The following is a 5,000-nucleotide window of genomic DNA, read 5'->3' as shown; positions in this document are numbered from 1 at the left end:
AGAAAGGTTGGGGGATTTAAATTTGCATGGGGGTCAGAGCAGTGAAAGATGTTGTTTATAGTCTCTTGAGCCTTGACTGCGATTTTAGAGTTGGAACAAAAGTGATTCTTTTTCCTGTTGTGTTGCCAGGATTACTGTATCTACAGTAACAGCAAGTTGCGTTGGGTGCGTCTGTGTGTCCGTGAAGGTGGAGAGATGACCGTGGTTAGCCACCCTGTGCAGCTGCCTAGTGGCAGAGTGAGCATGCTCTTCTGTGGCCTCCAAAGACTGCCTGAGCCAATCCAAACACTGGCTCTCTCCCCCACCTGCCCTCTCAAAATAAGCGGCAGTTCATTATTTATACTAGCTTGAGTCCTGGGTCCCCTTATGAGTAGCGACTAATGTTCATGTGGAATGGAGTGATATAATGTGTAATGATTTTTTGATATGAATTTCCACTCCCTGGAGACAACAAACAGCTTCACCGTAGCCACCTGACCAGGGTGGAGAGATATAAAAAGCTAATATGTTATCTCTGCAGTGATTCCTGAGTCCCCCTCCTCACGGGGCGGGGGGGGGGGGAAACTGTCGCAAAGAAGTGTTCATCCCAAAAATGTCCTCTGATGTTGGCACAAAAAATAATTGGTAATCTGATTTTCTTGCTCTCGGAAATTCTGAAGAGGTAGGCATATAGGTTGGCATTTGTGTTTTAAATTTATTGGTGCAATACTTGTGATGTCGTTTCACAAAAAAAAAAAAAAAAAGAATCAAGTTGACATGATCGCTTCCAAAACATAAAAATGAAATTCTTTTTTTTAAAAAATGTTAACTCTAGAGTTAATTAGTTCTCTGTAATTTCACTGTTTCAGAAAACATACCTTTTGCTCGGTAAAATGAAAGCCATGAATCTTAGACTGTGAGAGTAATGATATTATACAGAGTATTATCACTGAAGTAGGGAGACAAAGAAGACAAGAATTATTGAATTAGATTTAAAAACTGGCTTAATAGTATGACAAAACATTTCCAGTGTTTAAAGTGGATGTCCTTATGTTGAAGAACTAGGGCTGTAAAATGACTGATTTTTTTCCTTGAAATTTCTTTCCTTTTTTTTCCTTAATGCTATTGCATCATTTCTTTTCATATTTTTCCCCTCCATTTTATCTCTTGTTTCCACCTGCAGCCAATTTTCAATTATCCCCACTCATGCTAGTGAGCATGAATAATCTGAAGCACTTCATACAGATGAAATTTATAAAACACCCACATGGCGTCATCCATCGAAGCTGCGTGTAGAGTTCTTCCAGCCCAAAGACAGAAGGGCACCAAGAATGGTCGCGCTAAGATGGTCATGTAACAAGGAAGCCTTGTCCCAGAGTTCATTCCCTAAGAGAAGGAGGCCTTAAGGAAGGTTGGCTACAGAGGACTTCAGCGGGGATTGGAGGGAGCCAGGCTTGGGGTGGAATGTCTGATGAGGAAAAGGTGTCCAGGTCGGGGGTATTATGCACAGTTCGAGTGACATGTGAAGATAACCAGGAGGTGACTGCCTACCAGCCCCCTTGGGGGCTCATCATACCAGCACCTATCCCCCGATTAACCTGAGAGTTCCATCAGCCATGGAAATTAGCCCAGGCCCACTAGCCCTGGGCCTGGAAGAAATCCAGCTGTGGGAATGTACATATTTTAATAAAAATTGAATGTATGTCCCACAGTATCACCCTAGGACTCAGGTTTATCATCCTTGCTGGCATCTAATGCATTATTGCTAAGGTAGTGAATCCTGTAAATTTGGGAAAGAGTACGGAATATTTTGAGGCAAGATTTTTGTAAAAACCCGTTTGCGTACTTCAGCTACATGGGTGGAAAAGATGCAAGTAAAAAGCACCGTGTGGCTTCAGTTCCTTGGGATTTTTATTCACACAACTTTAGCAGGAGATCTGCTTAATCGCGGTGGGTTTTCTATGTAAGAGTGTATGCTGCATGCTGCATCCTAGAGTAAGCTTCATAATTCATGGTGAAAACTCGGTTCCGATGACTGCGTAACCCAGAAAAGATAGCTGAGGCTTTAGGGAAGATTTAGGGGTAGACGGGACATGCTACTACGAAGAATGGAAATGGAAGTACAGGAACTCTCTTTCCATTTATATTTGAAATTTTTGTTTAGCATGTCAGCTTCCTACACATTCTCTTTCATGTCTTATCTGCTCTAAAACGCACTTAGTAATGTCTATCACCCCAGTACCTGGGTGCTTAGGTACTAAAAAGTGCTTTAAGAATGCAATTTGAAGACTGATAAATCAGGTCTGTTTAGCTCAGGGGAAAGAAAAGCTAAGTGGGGATTTAGTAGAAGGGAATAATATTCCTAAAAGGAAATCAGTTTGATGCCAGTAAGCTTTTTGAAGTAGAAACTAATTTGAAAGCATAGAGGTCATGGCTGAAATGGAGGACAGGACTGGACTGTCACATTTGAGCAATTTGAAGGGAAGGTTCTTCAAACACAGTGAATGGAATATAGAATAGCTTGCCAAAGTCAGCAGTGGAAATAGGCTCAGGGCGCTAGATGAATTTTTGGAGAGTAGGGACCACTGCGGTGGAGCCACAGGCAACAATTTAGAGCGATCCTAGGAGGTATGGCAAATGCGTCTGTTGGGTGTCTGTTATAATTTCAGGCCGTAATGGGTGTGTGGTTTTCTCCTTATACTTTACAGGTTCCGGTGTACCTACATTATCACTCTCTAAGTTTGAGTTTTAAATTTTTTTTTTCAACGTTTATTTATTTTTGGGACAGAGAGAGACAGAGCATGAACGGGGGAGGGGCAGAGAGAGAGGGAGACACAGAATCGGAAACAGGCTCCAGGCTCCGAGCCATCAGCCCAGAGCCCGACGCGGGGCTCGAACTCACGGACCGCGAGATCGTGACCTGGCTGAAGTCGGACGCTTAACCGACTGCGCCACCCAGGCGCCCCTAAGTTTGAGTTTTAATACCATGAAGCAATGAATAATCTTTCCTATTAAAACGAATAATGCATGCACACTTCACCTTGTCGCACCCCCACTCCCACTAAAAAAACAAAAAAGGAAATGGCAGGAACCATACGATATGGTGTATGTCAACTTCTATGCTGCAATACTTGAGGGAAAATAAAGAATGTAATACTATTTATTACAGGGAGACAAATTATAGTTTTTGTTCCATGTGAAAAGTTTAGGGGTGGCAGATTGACAGTAAATTCCATCAAATTCTGCCCTGCCAGAATGCCAACATTGTTCTTCATTCGTTTTAGCGTGAGGTTTAATTATTTGCTGATTTTTAATACCAGTCAGTCATTCTTAGCATCATTGAATTAACTCTGAACCCTATATCAGTAAAGAGCCTTATGTTGCCCCGTTTTTATTGTAACAGTGCAATACAGATTAAAATTGCATCTGTTAAGATTATATTGTGTATTTAGATTTCAGGAGACAGAAACACAATATTCTCATGAATAGAACGGTTGGAACCAATAACCTGTAACCAATTGCATACTTCTTCTATTGCAAAATCTGAGCTATAAGGATTACATTTTGGAAAAAGATTATAAATCTGTCACTACTGATCTAATCTTTATAGTGGCTTTGTAACCAGTTAGAGACTAAAGATCATTACTCTTCTTGCTCTGATTTTAATCACAACACATATTTGATATTTCATAACTTTCTTTTGTTCCATCAGCACGTGCATTATAAAGTGTACAACATTAATAAATAGAGGCATAATGAATGTGACTAATTGATTTTGGCAGTCAAAGACTGGCACACTTTTTATACAATAGGGAATCCATTCAAAGAAGCTTAACTGCTATTGAGAGCAAGTCTTCGATGCAGTAATGGTTTCTAATTTGGATTCTGCATGAGGTGAGCAGAATGAAGTTATTCAAAGTAGCTCACCACTTATTAGTTATTATTATTTGGTGCCTTGTTTTGTTTGCAACATTCATTTATCAGATTGTCATTCCCCTAAATAAAATGTTTATGTTTAGTACTGGATTCAGATGCCCCTCCCCCCAGCCCCCCAAATAGCCACTGAAAGCAACTGACTTATTTGGAGACAAAACAAATTTATTAACTTGTAAGCACAAATGCCAGACTACAGCTTCCAGTAGATGTTAGTGAAAAATTAATTCCTCGAAACTCCAAGGGAAAAATAGGTCTGAATGGTATGATCAGTCTTACCTTTAACAACGTGAATGGCCTTCAAAACCAATTTTACCTCCTTTATAAAACCTTTGAGCACTAAATTATATTACATGGCTGCGATTTAATAGTGGACATGAGATCAAATTGGGTGTCACTGAAGCATTAATCAACCAAGTGTCATCATAGGTAGTTAACAACTCATGTGTTAAGCTTTGTCACTCGAAACCAGAGACAGTGTGTACCAATGGACTCATCGCTTACTGTAGTCACAACTGATTTAGAGGAGATAATGAGTGTCGTGAAGGGTTTGCAAGAACTAAAACTTAACATTAAAAGTAACTTTTTGCTTTGCTGTCTGGCACCAGTTGGAAGGGCGAAGAGCTTGTGTTTGACTGCAATTAGGAAAAACTCTGATGGGAAGTCAGTCATTTCCAGGCACAGCATGATTGATTTTCCACCAATCGGAATAGGGAATGAGATACTCTAAGTCTACTATTATTAAATTATTTATAAAGTCATATTAAATCTGGTCATCAGTTCTGGCATTTCAGGTTAGTGAGGATTGTCCAATCACTTTGATGACAGGAGCTAGAAAGATTCTTTTGTGACTTGAGCACCAAATGCTACCTTTGTGTGTTTAAATGAGATAAGTGAATTCTCTGGGGAACAAAAAAAGAAAACCACTTCTCTTAACCTCTGCACGTTAATTGAGGTATTGCTTATCAGTCCTCCTGACTGTGAACTCTTGTTAGCCCTTTGAAATAGGAATAATGCTTGCTGGGAAAGATGACACCCTAAATCAGCATTTGTTGTATCATTAATGAAACAGTGGGGAGTGACGTATT

General features: G+C 40.1%; 1 protein-coding gene across 4 annotated transcripts in view; it reads left to right on the top strand.

The window, feature by feature from the left end:
- Positions 1 to 5,000, top strand: part of ZNF521 (zinc finger protein 521) — a 280,911-nt gene that overhangs the window by 169,658 nt on the left and 106,253 nt on the right. The gene's annotated exons all lie outside the window — the stretch shown is intronic.

The sequence above is a fragment of the Puma concolor genome, chromosome D3 (assembly GCF_028749965.1).
Source record: "Puma concolor isolate L17-30 chromosome D3, mPumCon1.1.hap2, whole genome shotgun sequence".
NCBI lineage: Eukaryota > Metazoa > Chordata > Mammalia > Carnivora > Felidae > Puma > Puma concolor.
The sequence above is the reverse complement of the archived record's forward strand: the minus strand, read 5'-3'. Positions and strand labels throughout refer to the sequence as shown.